The sequence below is a fragment of the Myotis davidii genome, unplaced genomic scaffold, assembly GCF_000327345.1.
Source record: "Myotis davidii unplaced genomic scaffold, ASM32734v1 scaffold623, whole genome shotgun sequence".
In the NCBI taxonomy this organism is placed as follows: domain Eukaryota; kingdom Metazoa; phylum Chordata; class Mammalia; order Chiroptera; family Vespertilionidae; genus Myotis; species Myotis davidii.
This window is the reverse complement of record NW_006294464.1, coordinates 716,943-741,140: the sequence shown is the minus strand read 5'-3', so window position 1 is coordinate 741,140 and position 24,198 is coordinate 716,943. Positions and strand designations below refer to the sequence as shown.

The following is a 24,198-nucleotide window of genomic DNA, read 5'->3' as shown; positions in this document are numbered from 1 at the left end:
TTCCTGCCCAAATCCCTGGGTTCCTTTTACCTTTCCAGGGGAGTTCTGCTCTTCCCGGCTGCAAACCGTCTCACCAGCTGAGCCCTTTCGCCAACTCGGGGTGGGTGCTATTAGTTTCAGCTGCTCACTCCATTTGCTCTAGGACACGACCTGGGACGCGTCTGCCTATATCGCCGCCATCTTCTCCTGGTTATCAAGAACTGCAATCTTAAATTCCCTTTCATTTAAATCATAGCCAACCATGTCTTTAAGTTTGTTCTCGAGATTTTTAAAATTTTCTTTCTGAATTCCCTTGTTACTTTCGTTATTTGTTGTGCTTGATGAATTATTTTTCAGCCTGGGTATTTGTGGTAATGAAGTATTTGACTCATCACTGTAGCAGGTTGATAATAGAGGTCTTTCTTTTGTTTTCCAGTAGGTGGTGCTGAAGCTCAAGTTTTTATTTCTCTCCTACCTACATTACTGGGGCTTCTGGGATCTCTGTGAGGTATGTAGCCTTGGCCATGGAAAGCATCCCATATTCCCTGAAGAGGTGGGGGTCCCCTTTATGACCTGCTGGCCTTTGTCTTGGGGTACCACTCCTCTGGATTGTTGCAGGGGGTGGATATTGTGGCCACTGTGTTGCTTATGCCACTTTCCTGTAGGTAGAAGCTGTCAGCAGAGCAACTCCATTGGAGTTGACCCAGCTTCCTTTACCAGGCTCCTCTGTGATAGTTGGGGGAGTGGTAGACTAGGATTTCGGGGGAGTGGGCTCATGTGTTTGGGGTTCTGTTCTCTTCTGTGAAGTTAGCCTGGAAATTTTTTTGTTTTTTTTCCAGTTCTTTTACTATTGGCAGAGTGATGATTTTTACTGCCGACTGGCCACACGGGGGATTGGGTGGGCAGGTTCCCACATCTGCAGAATCATTTGTCTGGTGCTGGCAGGCTATTGAATGCTGTGACCCTTTGCAGTGCTTCTCTGTCTCTATCTCTGACCCTGGACCCAGCCTCAATATATGCCAGCCACCAAGGCTCAGTTGCTGTTTCTGCCCTTTCAGTTTGTTCAGTGGAGTTTCCCTGGAGCCCTTCACTGCTGTTGCATCTGCTGGGAGGCAAGAGATGGACTGTTTGTGGCCTTTGTCTGTCTTTACTTCATCCTGCCTACCCCACTTGCTCTGATGTGTCCACATTTAGGTGTCTCAATATGTGGATCTCTCAGATGTGTTTATGTGTTGAGCTGGGATTTCCTTTGTTGAATTATAGCTGTCCAACTTGTTGTAATTGCACGGGGAGAGACCTGGAGGTCAGCTAACATGGCCATGCTGCTGACATCACTCTCTCTAGTATATTTTCATTGTGTTGTCTGTGAATTTTTGTTCTCTGAGTTTGAGAGTTATTTGCTTTATGAAGAGGAAATATTTCAGAAGCATAATTGATTAGAAACAGAAATCAAAATATAGGCAGAGCAAGGGAAATAAAACTATTTTGTGCTATGTGCTTTACTTACATTCCCACTTTCAGTTTTTATGAGAACTTTGAGAAAGGTATCTGGAACCCCCAGCGTAGGTGCCCAACACGCCTGGACTCTGCTGACAAATGGGATGAAACCAAAACTGTACTTGTTGTTTTACATCTCATTCATATTAGTCTTGGTAAAATCCCGACAAGATATAATTAATCTGGGGAAAAAGGCTGAAAGAACTTTCACAAATGGGCTAAGGATACACAGCTAGTTAATGGAGCTGAGATTTGAAGTCTTGTCTGATTGGAACTCAAGCTCCTTCCTCTTTCACAAGACACCTTCCCTTCTCGTCTAGAGGAGAGACCAGGATTTGAGTTGTGTAAGTAAGCTCAAAGACCATGCCTGTCTTCGTCTGAACTTGTTGCACTTTATTTGTTCTAGGATCATATTAGCCCACTGGTTCTCTACTCTGGCCTTACATTACACACCTGAGAACCTTTTTCCTTACTTATATGTTTATTTTTAAATCCAGATAGGTTTTAATTCTTAATAACAAAATGCTTGTTTAATAAAGAAACTACATATTTAACAGAAAAAAATTTAAAGCTACAAGTTAAAAGCACATTGAGGGACAGTCCTTTTCGTAATGCAATTTAAAGGAATTCACTTTACATATCAATAAAATAAAATTCAAGAAAATTATTTTCAAGTTTTATGTACTTCAAAAATGTAATTGGGGCCCTAACCGGTTTGGCTCAGTGGATAGAGTGTGTCAGCCTGCGGACTCAGGGGTCCCAAGGTTCAATTCCAGTCAAGGGCATGTACCTTGGTTGCGGGCACATCCCCAGTAGGGAGTGTGCAGGAGGCAGCTGATCGATGTTTCTCTCTCTTCGATGTTTCTAACTCTCTATCCCTCTCCCTTCCTCTCTGTAAAAAATCAAGAAAATATATTAAAAAATATATATAATTGGGGACCTAAAACTAAAATACTATATTTATGTAATCTTGGCATCTTAGAATTTAGGATGTTGCTAAGGAAATAGATGGCACAAGACTCTTTAAAAAGCTGTCGGGATATTTAAAACCTTTCTTTTGATACATTTTTGTAAAACATGGCAGAGGCATTTAGCCACGTCATTGATTCTAGAGTTATTACTTCATAGAAAACATTTCAAAAGAGTTGACATAGTATATGTCCCCTCTGTCTTCCCTTCTCAATTTACTGAAAGCTATAATTGTGAGGCCTACATCAGACATAAGGTCATTCTACCTAGCATTTATTGATCTTGCTGTTATTAGAATACCTTCTTACTCATGAGCAAACTATAGAAGAAGTTACCTGGCCACTGGCACCAACTTTAAAAAAAAAAGGCTGAAAAACGAATTTGCCATTGTGTTTTGAATTGCCCAAAAGAAATGAGAATAAACTGATACTGGTCATTTACAGACCAGAAAGCACTATATAAAGTCAATCTGAGATGCTGTCCTTAAGGGTGCTTTTTCTATAAAGAAATCTGACTCAACTAGATGAAATAAATCACACAATTGTTTTCCTCTCACTTTCCCAAGGTGGTTTTCTCATATATGAGTGTTTGGCAAATGGTGTTAGGTTATCTGGAAGATTGAGGGACACCTTGTTTACCAAAGAGCGAATTAAAAGAAACCTAATTAGGGGAAGCTAGTTACACAAATATTTTGTAGTTTGTCTGGAAAAAAAGTACCATATCCTTCATACTAACATGTCATGATGGATATTTTACAGTAGCAATAAGATCCCAAAGCCTTCTAAACCAGGTTTATGCATCACCTAAGGATACCTGCTCCAGCCCTTATTGAATCAGTGATAGTTTAGAGATTACTGTGGATTGATTCAGTAGCTAGGGAAGACCTTCTGTTCTTTGGAGCACCCTCTTGAAGTCTTTGCTTTTCTGGGAATAAGCACTCCATAGTGCTGCAGCTGCTGCTTCTGAATTTTTAACTAGCTTTGGGGCAGGGGTCTTTTCCTCCGGACACTGCTAAGATTGCTGCACTAACTCTTTATGTAACTCCTGGCTCTCTGGAGGTGGTGCAGCTCAGAGCATGCCTCTCTACTGCCACCTACAAGGCCTGGGGCTTCCTTTTTAGCTTCCCTTTTTCTGGACATGCTCCTGGCTGGCTTATTCAGTTGCTTGTCCAGTAAAGCTCTTTTCTGTAGGTAACAAGCATGGGACTTTGCAGCTCTCTCAACTCAGGCTTTGTTTAGCATCATGTAAAGTCTGCAATTCTCTGTACTGTTTCTCCTTTACCAGTAAAATGTCCCTTCACTGCCTCCCAACTGCTGCTTCAAATCAGATTCTAGCTTTTCCTTTGCCAAGGGCTGTGTTGTTTTCAGCTCTGAAGTTTGTTTCACATATTGGGAGACTAATTCTTGTCTCATTTATAGGATCTCACTACTTTTTTGTACATAGTTCCACTGATTTTCAATTAACCTCTATACTTCTTAGTTTTGTTTGTCAGGTTTGCCAGCATAAAGTTAGTCTCAGCTTACACAGATAACTTGTTCTCTAACAGCCTGGTTTCTACCACTTTTTACTGGATTTGAGTTTATTTGCTGGTTCAGCTTCATCATTTCCACTGTTGTTTCTATAAGCCCCATTGCTGCCTTTGTTGGCTTCTCTGGCTTCATAAAATTACTTATAAAATGAAAATACAATACAGGGGGAGTACTGGAGTCTTCCTTCGTGGCAAGCATTCCTGGTTCCTGGAGTCTGCGGTCAGCCCGAGTCTCCAACATCAGGACCCCTGTGAGCCCCATATCACCTATGTACTGTCCAGGTGGCCTTTACGTGTCATTTCAGTCCTGGATGGTGCTCTGGGCCTCAGCAGCACTGCAGTCCTGGATGATACAGCACTGGTGGTCCTGGTGGCTTTGGTTTCCTCTTTGTGGGTGCTGAAAGTGAACTGCATGGCCTTTTCCTGCTGCAGGAGCCTAGCTTCAGGGCTTCAGGTCACCAGGCTTTCCAGGTCCATTTTCATTACCCTAAGCCAGTGATGGTGAACCTATGACATGCGAACTCATTTTTTTGGTTGATTTTTCTTTGTTAAATGGCATTTAAATATCCTATCTAATCATAGAGAAACATGGTAATTAGCCATAACTTTGCTACCCTTCCCATTGGCTAATCAGTGAGATATGCAAATTAACTGCCAGCCAAGATGGCGGCCGGCAGCCAGGCAGCTTAAGCGAAGATGAGGCTTGCTTGTTCCAGTGACGGAGGAAGCCAAGGTTCCCCACCTGCCGCCGCCTGGCTCTGAGCTCCTGAAGCAACAGCTCCAAAAGATACAATGTTTCAATTATAGAAGCTAATTTGCATATTACCTGGGAGCTGGAGAGGAAACCCGCCACAGCGCCTGGGAGTGGGAGGGGAAACCCGCCACAGCGCCTGGGAGTGGGAGGGGAAACCTGCCACAGTGCTTGGGAGGGGGAGGGGAACCCAGCATGAGTGGCTGGGAGCGGGAGGGGAAACCAGCAAGAGTGGCTGGGAGCAGGAGGGGCCCCCCAGCAGGAGTGGCTGGGAGCGGGAGGGGAAACCCAGCTTGGAGCGGGAGGGGAAACTCAGCCGCAGCGGTTCGGAGTGGGAGCGAAGCCTGCCTCAGCGGGTTTCGCTTCCCTCTCTGCTTCGCTCCAGCCGCTGGAAGCCCTGTTCTTGCAGGAATCTTCCTGCAGTGGGCCTCTAGTATAAAATAACTATGCTTGCAAATATCAGAAAATTTCTATATGTGACACGGCACCAGAGTTAAGTTAGGGTTTTTCAAAATGCTGACACGCCGAGCTCAAAAGGTTCGCCACCACTGCCCTAAGCTCATCCTCTTGGCCACTGGCAGTCCTGCTCCTCACACTGCCAGATCCCCATCACCACCTTGAGTGGGCTTCCAGGTGGGCTCCTGAGCCAGGTCAGCACAGGGAGATGCTCTAGGATTCCTTCACTCTCCCTTCTCCACCGGGTTAGAACTGGTTGGAGCCTGTTCTACTCTCTTCACAGCTTGCAATGTGGAATGTGGAATGTAGACATCTCCCTAGTCAAGTGTCTATGGTGATTGGGTGGAAGGGGCAGAGCCATCTGAGGTCATAAAGCGGACTTGTCTCCAGTGTGTCTGTTGGCTTTAGAAATATTTTTCTTGAAACAAAAATAATATTCTGAAGTCTCGATGGTGGGCTTGTTTTGTGTGCAGCCATCTCCAGAGTACGCCTTAGGCCCTTCCTAACAGCATTAGCTACATCTTATTCAGGAACAGATCCCTTCATCACACTTAAAAACCTTTATTTTATATATACACTAGAGGTGTGGTGCACAAAATTTGTTCACTCAATGGGGTCCCTTAGCCCAGCCTGTGCCCTCTCACAGTCCAGGAGCCCTCAGGGAATGTCCAACTTATGGCTTAGGGGAGCAGGCCTAAGCTGGCAGTCAGACCAGGGAGGTGGGAGAGGCTCCCACCCCCGCCACTGCACTCACCAGCCATAAGGCGGACTCAGGGCTTCTGGCTGAGTGGCGCTCCCCCTGTGGGATTTCACTGACCACCAGGGGTCACCTCCTGCTTTGATCGTCTGCCCTTTGGTGGTCAGTGCACATCATAGGGACCAGTGATGCTGCTGTTCGGTCTATTTGCATATTGGCCTTTTATTATATAAGATATACATATTCATATATTTTTTAGTGATTTCAGAGAGTAAGGGAGAGGGAGAGAGAGATAGAAACATCAATGATGAGATAGAATCATTGATTGGCTGCCTCTGCATGCCTCACACTGGGAATCAAGCTTGCAAACTGGGCATATGCCCTGACTAGGAATTGAACCGTGACTTCCTGGTTTATAGGTCAACACTCAATCACTGAGCCATGCCAGCCAGGCTATACATATATTTTTTTAGAGAGAGAGAGAAAGAGAGAAACATTGATGTGAGAGAGAAACATTGATCAGCTGCCTCTCACATGTACCCTAACTGGGGATCAAACCTGCAACCTGGTTTTATGCCCTGACCAGGAATCGAACCCAAGACCCGTTGGTGTACAGGATGATGCACCAATCAACTGAGCCACACTAGCTAGGACATACCTAAGAACCTTAAAAAAACACACCAATATTCTAGTTTCACTCATATCAAGTCAATTATAAACTCTGGGCATGGGGTCCAGCAATAACATTGTTAAAAAGTCTCAGGGGTTCTGTTAGTGGTGGTGTTAGACCTCGATTCTTCAGTTCACCTAAAAAAGAATTCAGTGCCAAAGACCCTACTACAAGAAGTTTATTTAGAAAGTCACAGAAGAAGTGAAGCAGCTGGGCTGCGTGGACTCAGGAAACAAGTTACAGAAGCAAAAGAAGGACCCTTGGAGCTTAGGAGAAAGAAAACAAAGGTATGTGCTTGAGAAGGGAGTTGTGGGTGTGCCCTAGAGCAGTGGTTGGCAAACTTGCAGCTCGGCAAACTGCAGCTTGCGAGCCACATGCAGCTCTTTGGTCCCTTGAGTGTGGCGGTATTTTGTGGAAGACCCACACTCAAGAGGCCAAAGAGCCGCATGTGGCTCGTGCGCCGCGGTTTGCTGACCATGGCTCTAGAGAGAGAGAGAGAGAGAGCGTGAGTGAGCATGTGCACACTGGGTCCCTTGCCTCAGGGGAGAATCTGAATAGAACATTGATCAGCTTTCCAGGTGTGTCCTTTCAGGGTCATGTCTCTATTAGTTGTTTGGCACTGGGGTAGAGGGTCATTAGACATTGCTTCTGGTTCTGATACCAATCTGCTATCATTTTGTCTGGTTTTCCTGCTTTTCTGGGCCTGAAACTGAAACACAACTGAGGCCTAGATGTTATCTTTGGTGTGACCAAATCTCTATTTCTGTGGTGAACAGACCCTAGGCTTTGTTCCTAAGATTATTTGAGGGGATCAGAACTTCATTATCCTGAGGGCTTAATGCGTATGGTAGGGTGTTCAGGGTTTGTATGGGAGTCATATGAGGCTATTCTCTGCCCCCTACCCCTGTTGTTCCTCCTCTAAGGAGGTCTAAATTACTAACTATATGCTAAGAGAGGGAACGTTACCGTAGGGATAAGGTCCTAGCCTATAATAGTTGCTTTCTCTAGTTTTGGCTATTGCTAGGCACCCAGGCCTTTCTGTCCTGGTGACATTTCATATTGGGCCTATCGTTCCTGCTCTGTTCATTGCCTAACTGCCAACTCTATCAGTTTCAAATGTGCCACCAGGATTGAGGACCATTGTCATAAGGCCCAAATCAGATAGCTGACTAAAAAGCAGAAGGTATCCACTCATGTTTTCTGAGCTTGTTCAGGTGTGTGCTATTATCAGCATTGCTATGGGGAGGCCCTGACTTTAGTTTGATGATGTAAATACCATGAGGAAGAATAATTGTCATCTCACATCTGCATATCCAGATCCTCCAGGAACAACTCAGATGATTTTGTGCTAGATGTGTTCTTGGTTTCCCTTGGTAAGCTCCTTTTACAAGGAAGAACCTTCACTTAAGGGAAAATAAGTCCTGTACTTGAACTTTTCCTCCCTTAAGCAGATTTTAGAATTGATCCTACCTATAATCGTGAAAAATGTGACAGTTAATGTTACACCAAGACTTCTTGCTATCCCATTTAACCAGTCTTTTGAGACATATGTGCCTTACTATTTCAAACCCTAACAGCAAATCTATAAAACAAAACCTAGTTTCGCATATACACAGGCCTGCATTTTTCTTATCAGAGCTTGTATTAGCAAAACTTTCATGAAAGGTATGAGGATAATTTCAGGAGTCTTGAAAATGGTCAGTATTTCATTTTTCTATTTTTGCAAAATCATGTTTTTATTAAGCAACATTTTGAATAATTCAGTTACTAAGTACAAATGAGATTTTCATATGAAGAAGTATCTATACTTATAATAGGGTAAAATGCAAATTGGTCTGGGACGCCTTCACGTAACAACCGAACCACAGGAGGGTGGGGCAGCGAGCTAAGTGCTTCGGAGAGCTACAAGCGGTGGTGGGCAGGGCAGTCAGCTGAGGCAAGCGGCAGAGAGCTAGTCGCGCATGGATTCGTGCGCAGGGCCACTAGTTTGTAATAAAAGTGATTTTATGGGACTATCTAGGTAATTTATAAAATGGTTATCTAAAGGTTCTTATAGCCTCCTCAGGGTTACATGTTAGTTGAAGTCCAGATGATATAGATAATATTTTGGAACATAAAGAAAAAAAATGTATGGGTAGAATGCAAGCTATTTTATGAAACCCAAGGCTGATTTGAACAGCCCTTGACAGTTTTAGAACCAGTCTGAGAAATCTTAGCCTTAGCAGTGGTATGAATTTCTGCACTGTCCAGAGCAGTAGGTTTTGATTATGGCTGCATATTAGAATCACTGGGAGCTTATGCAACTACTAATGTCAGGGCTCGTTCCCAACAATCAAATACAATTCTCTGATGGTGGTACCTTGACACAAATATTTTTAATAGCTTCTCAGGTAATTCTAGTGTTCATGATGGAGAACCACTGGCACTATTGCTGCCTCCAAGATCTGTGACTGACTCGGTTTGATTACTGGTCAGGGCACATGCCTGAGTTGTGGGGCATGCAGGAAGCAGACAATCAAGTGATTCTCCCTCATCATCGATGGTTATCTCTTCCTCTTCCTTCCTCTCTGAAATAATAAAAAAAAAAAGGTGTGTGACTGATAAAGGCACAGTAATTGCCTTTAGGTAATTTTGGGATCTTGCAAGGCTGGCCTTCTGAAATCTTTTGAAGGCAAAGACTTTTCCTTACTCTTTTCTGTTCCCAGCACTTTTCTAAATGCATAAGAAATATTTGCAAATCAGTTTCATTTCTTTTAAAGTAGTATTCCAGAATTCAAGCTGCTCTCTAGGTCAGAGTGACTTTATTCCCCCAAATAAGCACAGGCCCATGTGTACAAATTTTAAAACAAAGACTCACAAAAAACCAAACAGGCTGTTTTTAGGAGATTTGAAGTGGGGCACGCAGGTCAAATGTAATCGAGTGACTGGCTGGTGGAGCAGAAAAGACTTAAATTGGGAGCAGGAGGTGTTTGTTTGTCCAGGCACTCCCCATGGGATTGGGCCAACCCGGGAAGATCTCTGCCTATCTATCCTGCCTCTATAAATCACGCAGTATAGGAACAAATACACATTATTCTGATACCTTCAAATAAAATGTGCCTGTGCTTCTCAAATGCAGGCTCAGTACACTCCTGAGTCAACTTCAATACAGTGTGATAAGGAGAAATTTAAGCCTAATTCATACAGAACCTACTCTGTAGTTAACTTTACTTTTGCATATTCATTGATGAAATGGTGATTGCAGATAAGGATAAATGCACAGGTACTGGGTTTAATTTAATGTTACTTAAAGCTTTTTTCATTTGTAGGCAGGGGCTGGTTCCCAATATCTTTGTCACATTAAATGGTACCTGTCACATGCAGATATTTGACTCTTTGAAAGGCTTAAACTAAAACATTAAATAAAGTGGCAGCTTAGAATTGCGAAATAATTTGCTTTTAAGACTGAATTGACCAAGAGGTTTTAGAATGACTGTACTTTTCAATTACTTTTTTGAGGAAAAGAAAATGGATACTGATTCCAAATTGTGTGTGTGTGTGTGTGTGTGTGTGTGTGTGTGTGTTATAAATACTATTTTTTTATTTGTAACAACGAAGGACTTCTGTTTTTATTGATTCTTTGAGTGTTGTAATTTATTTAAAATGTGGAAACATATTGGTGTTTTTCCTTGCTCAGCTTTATTCAAATATTTTTTTCAATAAAATCCCAGCATACATTGTTAATTTTCTTTCTTGGACCTCTCATTTTAAGATATATTTATCTGCCTAGCTCATTGTGGATATCTCCACATAATAAGTGAGGGAAGTATTGAATAGAGTGGGTACTTGTGAGTTGGTATCTTATAACCTGCTCTATTTGGCTTAAAACCTTATTCTTTTAAAATATTTTCTTCTTAAAGTTATAACTTATCAATAATTAATCTAAATTATAACTTCAAATAAAGCCATTGATTGTTGATATTTTTCAACTCTTACAGTATGATCCTGAAACGAGTGAAGTACTGAACTCAGCACCAGAAGGTTAGAGTTCATCAGGGCTCCACCCCAGCCTCTGTGATCTGTGATCAGATTACCTTTTCTACTTAACTCTCTTCAGCCAAAACAGAACCTAAATAATCTATGCTCCCTTTACCCCTAGGGATAGTGTGAAGATTAAGAACATATTCTCATTACTCTGTGTCATAAATTGAATGTTTGTCGCCCCCAATCTCCCTCCCTAGGAAATTCACATGTTTAGATCCTAACCTCCAATGTGATGGTATGCCATGGTTGGCAAACTGCGGCTCACGAGACACATGCAGCTCTTTGGCCCCTTGAGTGTGGCTCTTCCTAAGCCTTAGGAGTACCCTAATTAAGTTAATAACAATGTACCTACCTATATAGTTTTAGTTTAAAAAATTTGGCTCTTAAAAGAAACTTCAATCTTTGTACTGTTGATATTTGGCTCTGTTGACTAATGAGTTTGCTGACCACTGGATAGGGAAGGGATTAGGTTATGAGGATGGGGCCCTCATGAATAGGATTAGTGTACTCATAAAAGGGACACTGGGAGCTTTCTTCTCCCTTTCTCCATGTCAGGACACAGTTTGAAAACTGCAGTCTATGAACCAGGAGGCTTTCTCCTCTCTTTCACCATGTGAAGACACAGTGTAAAGACTGCTGTCTGTGAAGCAGGAAGTGGGTTCTCACCTGGCACCGAATCTGACAGCACTTTGATTTTGGACTTTCCAACCTCTAGAATGTGGACAGTAAATGTTTGTTATTTATAAGCCACCAACTCTATGGTATTTTTTAAATAGCTACTTGAGCTAAGATACTCTGCGTTCATTTTCTGAGAAAAAGAGTGTGTGCACAGCGGGCTTGGTGTTATTGCCATCAATGAACAAGTCTAAAGGAACATAGGCTTTAAATTTTCTTTCTTTTTTAATTTTTGTTTTGTTAAATTCACATGGTATTCTAGTACCAGAGGCTTATACTTTCTTCAAAATACAGTAAAATGAAGCATTTTATAAGGTAATTTACTAAAAGTGATAGTATTAATGGCATACTTGATTTGAAAGTTTAGTTTAATTAGTGAAATATGTTTGGGCAGAAATGTCTCTACCCAGTGGTTGTTATGATGTGTGGATTTAAAATACATTTCTTAACATTATCTTCCATAACTACTCAACCTCACTGGGCTTTCTTTTTTTCTCATTAAGACTAAACAACCAAAACCTGACGTGAGAAGCATAATTTTCACATTTGACTCTTAATTAACTTGGTATGGGAATGCAGCCTTTTTTCATTACCAAGCATTTCGGCCCTTTCCAGCAGCAGAGGTTCTATTTTTCTCTCTTTGAAAGAGATGGAGCAGGATGGAAATTACATGGTTTGGCTCCCACTAAGGAGAGGAAGATAGATGATGTCTTCCAGCATCCCTTAGGAGGCTGTGTGTGCACCAGAGGACAAATGTCCTAACACTAGCTCACGGCCTCCTGTCTCAGCTCTGTTCAGGGGTTTTGGGGTGTGTCCTTCAGTTACTTTGTGTAGCTCCTAGAAAGGGAAACTGAGCTGTAATGAACACAACCAGAAACCTGCTATTAGAAAGCAGCTGGTGTGGAAAAGGCTATGTGAAGAAGATGAAAACCCAGTAGAATACCAAGGTATATATAAATGGGACATATTGCTGGCAAAGGCGTTCAAGAGTTCCTGAGCTGCAGAGGCACTGTGGGAGTTCTGTGTTTGGAGTTTTCCCTCGTCCTGTCTTTTGAAGGCTGGGATGTTTTCAGTCCCTCACCTGTAAGCTGTCTGGGTCAGTAGCTGGGGCAGTGGTGCCCACTGCATGTTCTGGGAAAAGGATTATCTGCCCAGTTTGCTGCCAGCCCAGCCCCTCTATATTGCTGCTGGAAGTCTGTATGACTTGTTTTCTTGAGCAGGAATAATGACAACCTGCCTTCAAATGGATACTGCTTGACTTGTGATGAAAATGTGTTCATTACCCATGTTAATAGTGGCATGGGAAAACACAGCTAGCTAAAATTTAGTAATTCAGAAACCTCATGTAAGTCCATTTTCCTCTGCTAAGTAGTTACAAAATTAATTGCTCTTTCTATACCTGCCCACACAGAAATTGATGCTTCAAGAAATGAAATGACCAAAAGGCAGGTAGCTTAGAGGGAGAAGAACTGCCTATAAAAATATATAGACTGTTGTCTAAATTCCTCATTGGAATAGATTTGTGTGTCAGTTAAATGCTTTGCTTGGTATTTCAGGCTTAATGAGACAGCTGCAAAATTCACTAAAATCCGTTTCTAGAACATCGTCTAGAAAATGTTTAAAAGTTATGTTTCATGATGGATTTTTAAAATTGTGATAAAATAAACTTAAAAAATTTACCATTTTAACCATTTTTAAGTGTATAGTTTAGTGGTATTGGGACATTTACATTGTTGTACTACCATCTTTACTCGCCATTCTCAGAACTTTTTTCTTATCTCAAACTCAGTATCCATTGAGCAGTAACTCTCCATTCTTCACTCCCTCTGGCCCTGGCAACCACTATTCTCCTTTCTGTTTATTTATTTTTAAATATGGAACGCTTCACGAATTTGCATGTCATTCCTTGCACAGGAGCCATGCTAATCTTCTCTGTATCGTTCCAATTTTAGTGCATGTGCTGCCGAAGCGAGCACTCTCCTTTCTGTTTATGAGTTTGATGATGAATGTTTTCATTCCATGAAATTCCATAGTCATTGTTCAAACCAATATATAATACCAATTTCTATGTGTCTACAGGGATCACCTCTTTTAGAAGGATCCCGATGTAACTAAATGCATAATTGCCTTATATTGGGAAGTGGTAGACACTTCTTGTTAAGGATTTGAAACCATCCAATTTAGTCACTGCTCCTAGCCATCACTGACCTTACATGCTCACCCTGAGAAAGATCATCTCTCTCATTAGAAGAAACCAATAACTCTAGAAAATTACTTTTAAGTGACAGGAGATAAAATTGATTTCTTGAATATGTGTTGTCATGTGCTTGGTATTCCAAACTTCTTAGCACTCTCCACTGATAAAGGCAAAACTAATCAGGAACAGTTACTTAATATTTTTAATACCTCCTAACTTATCAGTATAATATCATTGTTAACACTGGACAGACTACAAAAATAAGCACATCTAAGGATTCAAAATGGCTTTTTAGTCATTTCATGAGTTTTGGAAATTTTGGGAATTTGAAGGGAAGTGTTATCTTCACCAAATGACTTGCTGTTTGTTGCTGTGGGTACATCACTTTATTCAGAAGACTAAGGAATGGAACAGGAGATGCAGCCCAATGAGAGACTTACATTGGCATAGATGCTTAGAAGGCAGCCACAGAATGGGCATATTAGGGCTTCCCTAAAAGGAACACATAATTTTGCAATCACATCCTCAATGGACATTAGGGAAAATTTCCTGAGATAAGTGGCCTGTAAAATAGGGGGTGCTGAAGGCCTCAGACCACTTTAGCTGGCACATGTAGGGAAGGGAAACATAAATGAAATGGGATAAAACTGATGGAGGACATCACCAGAGTTCAAGCTTATAGGCAGCCCCCCCCCCCCCCCCCCCCAAAAGCAAAAAACACACAGCTAAGTTCTAGTCCTTAGGGACATTTCTGTTCAGTAGATCTGTGGGATGTAGTCATGGGGCTGTGGTAACTCATATATATACTTATAATTCTTTGAGCTTCTCGTAGGGAGAGTTCAGATGGATTCATGGACTGTTATTATAGACTTAAACCTCTAGTATGTTTGATCTCTTCCACAGAAACTAAAACTAGTATTTTAAAGTTGTACACTTTAAAATTATCTATATGGGGTCCATATGTAATACTGCTTTTCCCTTACATTATAATAACTTTTACTAATAGATGTAGGTATTCTACTTACATTTAAATGTACAAGGACAGACCTGGCTGGGTGGCTCAATTGGTTGGAGCGTTGTCCTGTACACTAGAAGGTTATGGATTTGATTCTGGTCAGGGCACATACCCAGCTTGTGGGTTCAATCCCTGGCTGGGGTGCGCATGGGAGGCAACCAATCAATGTTTCTCTCTCACATTGATACTTTTCTCTCTAAAATTAATAAACGTATCCTTGGGTGTTGGTTCTGAGGCCTCTTGGGAGGTACTCTGGCACAGGCCAATGTCAGATGCTGCCTGTGACAGGCCCTGGGCAACCTGTTTAGAGCTACAAAGCGATCCACAGTTTGGGCTGCCTCTTCTGGGCCTGGGTATGCACAAGAAGGATCAGACTGTGCACCAAGGTTTGCTTTTACCAGCACTGGGTCTGGGGGCAGGTCAGCAAAAGTCCTAAGGAACACCGAAATCTACCTCCACTTGCCTTTGCCTGCTGGCTGTTAGGCCGCCATTGAAAGAGCCCCAGGCAATACTCCATTTGCAAGATGTAGGTTTTCAGTGAGTCACTAGGTAGGGGCGGGTGGTGTTCAGTAGATCAATATAGGTTCAAACTCAGTGCCAGTGCTGGGTCTGAGGCCATTCAGCAAATGTCCCAGGGTATACCAAATCAACTGCCACCCACTCGGTGCTTGCACACCTTTGTGATGGGACGGGGTCTCAGGGAGTCATCAGGGAAAGGCCAGTGGAGTTTATCAGGCCCAAACAGATCAAGATTTGGCTGTTTAAAGGAAGGCTCTGCACTGTTGACCTTTTGATTTTTATAATTTGTAAGAAAATAAAATCTGAGGTCTCCATTATGAAACATAACATTTCTTATTTCTGGTATTGATATCTAATGATTTGTTTATCATTTTTATTCTTAGAATTACATATTGAATATATTTTTTAACAAATAAGCCTTTCTTATGAATATAATTTGGCAATTTTGCAAATATGTGGTTATTGTACATGTAAAGTTTAATAAGATACATTTCTTTCTTCCAAATAGTGCATATTCTAGTGGGAGAGACCCATAAGTCAACAAATATAACAAAAAGCTAACTTGGATGACCAGTGCTACATAAGTAAACAGGTGCTGTGATGAGTGCTTTGATAAAACACAGTGCTGTGGGAACAGAATGGAGAGTTATTTAACATGGACAAGTTGAGCCAAAGAAGGTTTTCTCGGGGATTGTCAGGATGATTAGGAATTAACCAAGCAAAGAGAATGAGAGCATTTTCTTGGACTGAGGGAGCCATGTTTGCATGGACATGTGCTTCTGCATGGCTGATGTTTTTAGGGAGGTGCTGATGGGGAATCAGGAGGTATGTTAGATATTCAGGAAATAAATTACAAAGATAAAAGATTTTAGATGAGTTTTAAGCAGAAAATGACCTTATAAAACTTGGATTTTAGGTCATTTTGACTGTAGTCTGGAGAGCTAGTCAGAGCTAGATGTGTTCATTGGAGAAAGAGAACTGCATTTGTGTTGTATTGTGGAAACCTAGGTGAGAAACAATCAAGCCTGACGTAGCAGCAGTGGAGGAGATGGAAAGGGAGGCACAAATCCTAGAGATTTGGGATTTAGACAGTAGGGCCTGGAAACTGATTGAATTTGAAAATAAAAGAGGGAGTAGGAAAGGATGCCTTCCAGTTTTCTGGATTGAGTAATTAGGTAGTGGTAGCATCCACCTGTGTAGTGAATGTGTGAGATAGTATTAGATTTTAGATATGTTGAGTTTAATGTGCCCGAGGTTCACCCAAGCGGAGACAGTAATTGGAAATAATAGAGATTTGAAAGACCATGGCATATAATTGGTAATTGAAGTCAATTATATTCACAAGTAGAGGGGACCAAGCAAGGGTATATAGCAGTGGTTCTCAACCTTCCTAATGCCGTGACCCTTTAATACAGTTCCTCATGTTGTGGTGACCCCCAACCATAAAATTATTTTCGTTGCTGAAGACAAGAAGTGTTTGATGTTTAAATTGTTGGCTTAGGCAAGAAGACAGCTCTCTTTTACATTGAAGTAGGATGCCAGTGCAGTTAAGATAAAGTGTGTGCTAGGAGGGGTTGAGGTATGAATTGGAAGGGTTATTATGTGGTCATTTTATATCATTGAATAAAGAATGATAGGTTATTTAAAGCCAAAGTGAACCATGCCATTTTGTGCTGAAGAGAAACTTTGATGATTAAAATTATATATATACACACACACACACACACACACACACACACACAAACACACACAGTATTTGTATTGATTTTAAAGAAGGGAAAGGGAGAGATAGAAACATCAGTGATTAGAGAGACTCACCCATCTGCTGCCTCTTGCTCTTGCATGCCTCCTTCTGGGGATTAAGCCCGCAACCTGGGCATGTGCCCTGACCAGGAATTGAACCATGACCTCCTGATTCATAGGTCTATGCTCAACCACTGATACACACCAGCTGGACAAAACTTTGATGATTTTTAAATCTTTAAACCCTAGTGGAGGAGAATCTGTTACTTAATTATATCATAGATATTCACTTTTATTTGAAGAACCTTGGTAGAAGATGAATTAGAAATTTACTGTGTTGTTTTTTCCTTCTATCAGAGGGTTCGCTCAAATTATATTCTTGTCATTGGCATTTTGGAGCTTGAGGACAACAGAACTATTGCAACATGAATTTTTAGAACCAATTTTGACCACAGTGAAGTTACTGTGAAGGCTGAAGGTCAAGAGTATGATTGATTGGGTGATTAGAATTCCTTTTAAAACAAATTAGAGGTGTTAGGTTTGCCAGTGGCGAAAAGTATTACAAGGAAGTGAATCTCATCAGCATATAAAACTTCTCAGATCATTAAAAAGTGTTTCATATTTAACATATAAATGTGCACGTGCACACACAGGAATGACCTGCATAGGAATTTGTTTGTGACATTTTGCAATGTAATATCTAGCCTGATTTTTCTGTTAAATAACATAATATACAGGCACTAGATTGAGTATATATTTGATTTTTAATATAGGGACTGGTACCTTAAGTATTGAAAACAGTTATCAATTCAATTTATCTACTTTTTATATTTGTTCTTTTATGTGGGGTCTTCTAGGTGACTGGATTTATGATCAGGCATTTGTGTTTGGGATCCCCTATTAGGAGACAGAAGGGACAGGAAGTAAGTAAAGACCAGTGTTTAGGAAGGTAAGGGACAAAGAATGGAGAAGGTTATGTTGTTTGTGTATGTGTGTGGGCAGGGTGTCTGTTGTCTTGGAGAGTAAGGTGAGGTGGTAGTCTCTGGGGAATTAATATTTCTCAGGAACCTAATACATGTCAGACATGCACTTTCATGTACCAGTATATTATATCCTTACAATGATGTTGGCATGGTAGATATAGAAATTATTTGTACTTTCTAAGGAAAAATTGAAAGGAAGTTAAGAAGATGTTAAAAAAGAACTTCTAAAAGTACAAGAAAAATAGTGATGATGATGATTGTTAGAGATGGACATTATTACTTTAGTGGTAGCTCTTACGGTATTTTTATTCTAATTTTTTGGGGGGATGGAAGGTAGAGTATTAGATAGAGTCAGAAAAGTTCAAGTTGGTTATCAAGTTGGGTACATCCAAGCTAGTTGAGCTCTGTACTTTTGGGTATGGTTGGAAATTTTTATAAAAGGTTTTCAAAAAATGATCAAAGAAGTAAAATAGTCTTAGTTGTGATAAAAAGTGAAGGAGTATTTATGAATGAGCAGGGGGACTTCCTTCAGACCTATATGATAGATTAGCCTGTGAACCCATTTTTGAGGCAAAATTATTAAGAAACCATTTAGCAAATAAAGGCAATAAAATCACTGTTTTAAAAAATGTGGTAATTACAGCTCAATGTGCGAAGACTGCAAAAATTAGGTAGTTTCTTCATCTTTACGCAATTGCAGTGGAATTTCTATCCCAATGAAGGAGCATTTATACTAGAAGGAAGCCAAGGACTAGAAGGAACTACAAAGGCAGGAAAATAAGATACTAGCTAATGTTTTGGGAAGGTTACTCTGTGCTGCGCACTCTCTAAATACATAAGAACTATTTAACCCTTACAACAACTCTACGAGGTAGGGACTATTATTATTTATTTTTATTTTGTAAAGTGTACAAGACATAAAAGTTACTTTCTTAAACATATTTATGTGTGTAATGCAGTGGCATTAACTATATTTACTTTGTTGTGTAAAGTATCACTACCATTCATTTAAAAACGTTTTAATTTCCCCCACTAAAACTTTGTGTTCATTAAACACTAACTCCCCATTCCTTCGTCCTCCAGCCCTTGGCAACCACCATTCTATTTTGTGTCTGTATGAATTTGACTACTTTAAGTACCTCATATGAGTGGAATCATACAGTGTTTGTCCTTCTGAGACTGGCTTATTTCACTGCAATAATGTCCTTAAGATTCATCCATGTTGTAGTACGTGTCAAAATTTCCGACCTTTTTAAGAATGAATACTATTCTATTGTCTGCATATACCACAATTTATTCATTTATATGTCAAAGGGCACTGGTTGTGTTTCCCTTTTGGCAATTGGGAATACATATGTTGCTATGCACTTTCAGGTATATTACATCCTTACAATATGCTGTATAAATATGGTTGAGTTCCTGATTTCAATTCTTTTGGGTATATGTAGTATATTCTAATTCTATGTTTAATATTTTTAGGAACTGCCATACTGTTTTCTACAGTGGCTGCACCATTTTACATTTCCATCAGCAGTGCACCAGGATTCCAATTTCTCCAGGTAGAAGGTATTTATTACTCTTATTTCAATGTTACAGAGAAGGAAAAGAGGTTCAGAGAAGTTAAATGAGCTCACATAACTACCATGTGCAGATATGAATTTGAATTCTACAATCTGACTCTGGAACCTTTGATATACAGGTGTTAAGATGAAGCACAGGGACACGATTAAGAGCACTGTGCCTAATACAGTGTTGGAACTTGGATTCAAATCCAGGCAGCCTGCCTTCAGAGTTCATGTAGTCAAGCACTCTTAGATTTAATAATTGGTCTTCCTTTCTGTTTTTTTGTTTTGTTTGTTTGTTTGTTAAAAGTGCTCTTGAAAAAAATGCCATATTTTGTAGAAAGATATTAATTTTGTTTTGTTTTTTTGCTTTTCTAAATTTATGTTTTAAACTCTTCTGTTACTTAAAATGTATTTAAAATCTGTGCAATTTATTTGATTTTTTAAAAAATTTAAATTTCTTGGATAAATTTTGCTTTTAAATGTTTTGAATAAATCCAAATTGATTCTTGTGGAGTTTATAATACATTTTGCTACCTACCCCTGCCAGAGTTTCAAATAAAAGCAAGCAAAACTTTAGCTGGATTTAAATTGAGGGTTTTCAATAGTAAACATTGAGGACTTAAAAAAAAATTCAATAAAGTAAATTTACCAGCTTTATCAACAGAGGAGCAATAGCTAGGAAATGTACCTATTCCTTTAATCCCTGTGTGTATTTTGCTAAAAGGGTATGTATGCTCTCTCAAAGACTGGGCATCAGGTGGCTTTGTGGCATTCTGAAAATAGTGCTATCTCTGGGCAATGCTGGTTCGGCTGGGCCCATGTGTCAGTTCATGTTGCAGTTTGTCTCTAGCACATCTTACATTTTTCTAGGGAGTTGCCACTGAAAATACAGATTGAGGGGCCTCCTTGAGCCCGCTCATCTGAGCAGGCCATGTGGGTCAGTGACCTCTTCTAAGCTGCATTTTAAGAGGGGGTTCTGGGTATTCATGTGCCCTAGCTCCTTTCCCAGTGTCGAGGAGAATAGCTCATATAGCACACTATCATAGCTGGATGTTAGTTATAGACAAAGACTCCTGATCCTAGCATATCAAGGGCCCACAATTATGCTAAGATGAACTCTGATCTGCAAAGTATCTTGAGAATAATCTCTAATATAGTGGTTTCCAACCTTGGATGTACACTGAAAGCTACCTGGGGAGCTTGAAAAAGGAATGGAATGGAGGCCCACCTCCAGAGATTCTGATGTAACTGATGGTGTTTGCCCTGGATATTGGGATTTTTTAAAAGCTTCACAGATAATTCTGATGTTCATGGTGTCAAGGTATAGGATCATTGCTCCAACTTCTCTTGAGTGCTTTGTTCTTTGGGCTCTTGAGATTTTTGCCACTACAAAGATACAGAAATGTCTGTTCTCAGCAAGTCCTTATTAGTGGGATTGCTGGAATATATTCCTCAAATACCAAGGGAATTTCTTCTATTTTGTTTATTCGTGGTATAAAATTATTTTCATATCCTTATGGAATATGCCTAAATACTCATGTAATTTAGTGCTGATTGCTGTAGAGCACAGAGCTCATTTACTTTGTAGAGCCTTGAATTTAGAGATAGAGGAAAGACACCTATTTGCTCCTAGGTTTCAATGAAAACTCCAGGTCACTCTCTGATTTCTAACGGTAGTTTCATTTTATAGACTGGAGACTGATGATGTTTGAGCTGCAATTTCTGTAGTTCCTGAAGGCTTCTTGCTTATACCCTTACCACCTCTAGTACTTGCCCTCTTATGCATTTAAATGCTTGGCCATATCATTGCTCCAGGAAATCTGGCTGTATCTTTGAGTAAACCATAGTCAATGTGAGGATTCTTTGGTTTAGAGGAATGATTTGTCTTAGCCTCTCCTGGGCCCTGGGAGTTTGTTTAAAAAGACAGTAATGGGTCTGGCATTGTCCTCCCTGTGTTGGACTGTGGCATTAAGATTATTTGGTGTAAAGTTCATCATAGTTTAGAGGTGAGATTTGGAGTTTAGGGAAACAAATATTCTTGCTTTGATTTTGTTTTTAAAATGAGTGTTTAGGTGTAAAAATTTTAAAACTTTGTCCTTGTTTGTTGTACAGGTTTCCACCGTGATCCTGTTATCTGAAAGTAGGGTTGTTCCATGAAACCTTTCATATGCCAAAATGGTGTAAAGCAAAGAAGCAATTACCATTAATTTATGTGGAAAAGTTTTGAGTATTTTCCAGGTTGTCCACAGAGCTGATACGGCATGTAGGGTTAAGTAGCCCCAAGTTTAAATCAGTTTCCATCTGATGATAAATGTTTGTTAGGATTGAACACTCTTCCTGATTTGCATCCTTTATCCCAGAGTCAGCACAGAAGATGCCAGCCCTGCTCTCACTTTGCCTCCTGTTTCTTAGACACACGTGTGTAGCAACACCAGACACACTCCTGTCTTCACCAGAAGTGAAAGGTGGTTTCTGCTTTCTTCCCCAGATCTTTATGAGTATTGCATTTCTTGCCACAGACATTTCTCATTGCTACAATGTGAAAATCTGAGCTCATTTATTTTAAATAAGTTATCTTATAGCCCCGTGTGACCCTATATAAATCTCTTAAACAGATAACTAAGCTGACAGCATGTGTGGTGAGCCCGGAGAATTCTCTGCCTCAGGATGCTCGTAAAGGAGGTAATTGACTGGGGTTAGCAGATGGGCACTGCTCATTTTTTGGCAATCATTGACATTGACAAGTATGCGGCACCTCCAGGGGGCTCTTCATGAAGCTCTTCTGTGCACAGGGTCCCAGGACCCCCATGCAATCCTCCTTGGGTCAGGCGGCAGGCTGTGCTGTCCTCTTGATCCTTATGATCAAAGGCTTGCATTCCATTTTTTTTAAGGTTATTTTTTAGTGATATAAGTATCAATACTTTATTACAGAAAGATAAGAAATAGGAAGAGAAAAACACCCCCATTCACTATCCTAAAACAAAGATTATCAGGTTTTAAACTTTTCTCCAATGATTTTTACATAGTTGTACCTGTTGTTTTATATTTGTATTTTCCCTTATTGCTACATAATCTCCATCATTACCATTTTATTTTATTTTTTTATTCATTCAACATTTATTGAGGGCTTGCTATATGAATAAAGCAAAAATTAAGCAAAATAATACTATATGCTTTCTGTATCAAAACAACACTGTCAGTAATAAATATAAAAGACAAAATAAAAGCAAATTGAATTTATTTTGGATGACTAGCAAAAACACACCGGTAAAAGACTCTTCACTTCTATTTCTGCAGATTCCACCCAGTTTTCAATTATTTTGATACATTGTCTCTTAGCTGGTGGTTCTTCACTTATAACAATTTCTTCAGCATTGTCCGTTGCTGGTACTGTTAATACTTGCTGTCCATCTGGCATGGTCACAGTGATGGGCTGGCCTATTCCACTGGTTGGAATGGAGTGCAAATTTCCAAGCTGGATTCCATCTGTTACTATTGTGATGACTTGTTGACCCCCTGAACTAACTACTTGCTGAATTGCACCGTCCACTGATTCTGCAGTAACTATTTACTCCGTAGCCACTACTGGAGTTTCTGAAGAATTGGACAAGGGAGCATATGCTTCAGCTAAGGCAGCTAATGTAGCTAATACTGATGTAGAGGAGTTTCCAAACTGAACAGCGGACACACCTGTTTCATCTGTTAGGTTCACCACCCCTCCAGGTCCAATAATAAACGTGTTCCAGCATGTGTTGTCACAGTGTCGGGTTTGTGTTGATTTGATTCTGTATAGCAATCTGTAATATCTCTGCTAAATCTTCAATCCTATTGTCTACTGAAATATCAAATGCAGTTTTACAAAATTTACTCAGCATGTGTATGTACATCAGCACCATATTTGTTTAAAAGCTCCACCACATCTTGATGGTTGTGTTCTGTGGCCCAGTGTAGAACTGTCATCTTTAACATGTTCTTAGCACTGACATCAGCACCATGCTGAAGCAAAACCTCTACTGTGCTGGCCTGGCCCTCAGAAGCTGACATATGTAAGGGCATTCTGTCTACTTTGGTTCTGGCATCCCTACTTACACCAGCTCGAAGTAGTACTTCTGTGGTGGAATAATGCCCATAATGTGCTGCCAGGTGAAGTGGAGAAGTTCCCAGTCAGTCTAGTAAAATCCATTTGCCATCAGAATACGAACTTCATCATCTTGATCTGCTCGTGCCGCTTCTAAAAGCTTCTTTCCCAAATCTATCAGGACTATCTGGAAAAGCTTTGGGAGTGGCAGGGGAGCAGGGGGAAGGGAGCTGATTCAAGGCGCTCCATACTGGCTGAGCTGACGCGGCCCAGCTACACACATAATGCTTCAGCTGCACAGGGTGCTATTTTCTGAAAATGCCGCGTCTGGTCAGCGTCCAAAATCCCCACGGAAAAGTCCCCCGTGTGCGTGTGCGAGTGGTCTGCCTCCCAGTAGCCCCCATCATTACCATTTTAATGGTTGTATAACATTCTGTTGTGATGCTATCCTATTATTTACCTCTGTTGTTGACATGTACATTGCTACCAACTTTTCACAATTATAAATAATACTAGAGGCCCGGTGTACAAAAATTTGTGCTCTGGGGGTAAGGGGGGTCCCTCAGCCCGGCCTGTGCCTTCTCGCAGTCTGGGACCCCTCAGGAGATAAGGACCTGCTGGCTTAGGCCCGCTCCTGGATGGCAGAGGGCAGGCCCAATCCCATCCCTAGGTGCAGCCCCTGGTCGGGCTCAGAGCAGGGCCGATTGGGGAGTTGGGGCGCTGCCCCCTGTCATGCACAGAGCAGGACAGATCGGGAGGTTGTGATGCCACCCCCAGTCATGCTCAGGGTAGGGCTGATTGGGGGGCTGGGGCGCCACCTCCTGTCACCCTCAAGGCAGGGTCGATGCGGAGA

The 24,198-nt window shown here is 40.8% G+C and overlaps 1 protein-coding gene and 1 pseudogene across 2 annotated transcripts in view; one reads left to right on the top strand and one right to left on the bottom strand.

Moving 5' to 3' along the window:
• The window catches only part of FARS2 (phenylalanyl-tRNA synthetase 2, mitochondrial), a 584,045-nt gene that overhangs the window by 45,443 nt on the left and 514,404 nt on the right, over window positions 1–24,198 (top strand). Inside the window, exon 1 of one of the 2 annotated variants that reach the window (XM_015567165.1) lies at window positions 401–487. The exons of the other annotated variant lie outside the window; for it this stretch is intronic. The gene's annotated coding sequence lies outside the window, so the exon portion shown is untranslated. Of the gene's footprint in view, window positions 1–400; window positions 488–24,198 lie in introns of those variants that run through there. 2 annotated transcript variants of the gene reach the window in all.
• LOC102755763 overlaps window positions 20,597–24,198 on the bottom strand; it is a 10,190-nt pseudogene continuing 6,588 nt past the window's right edge.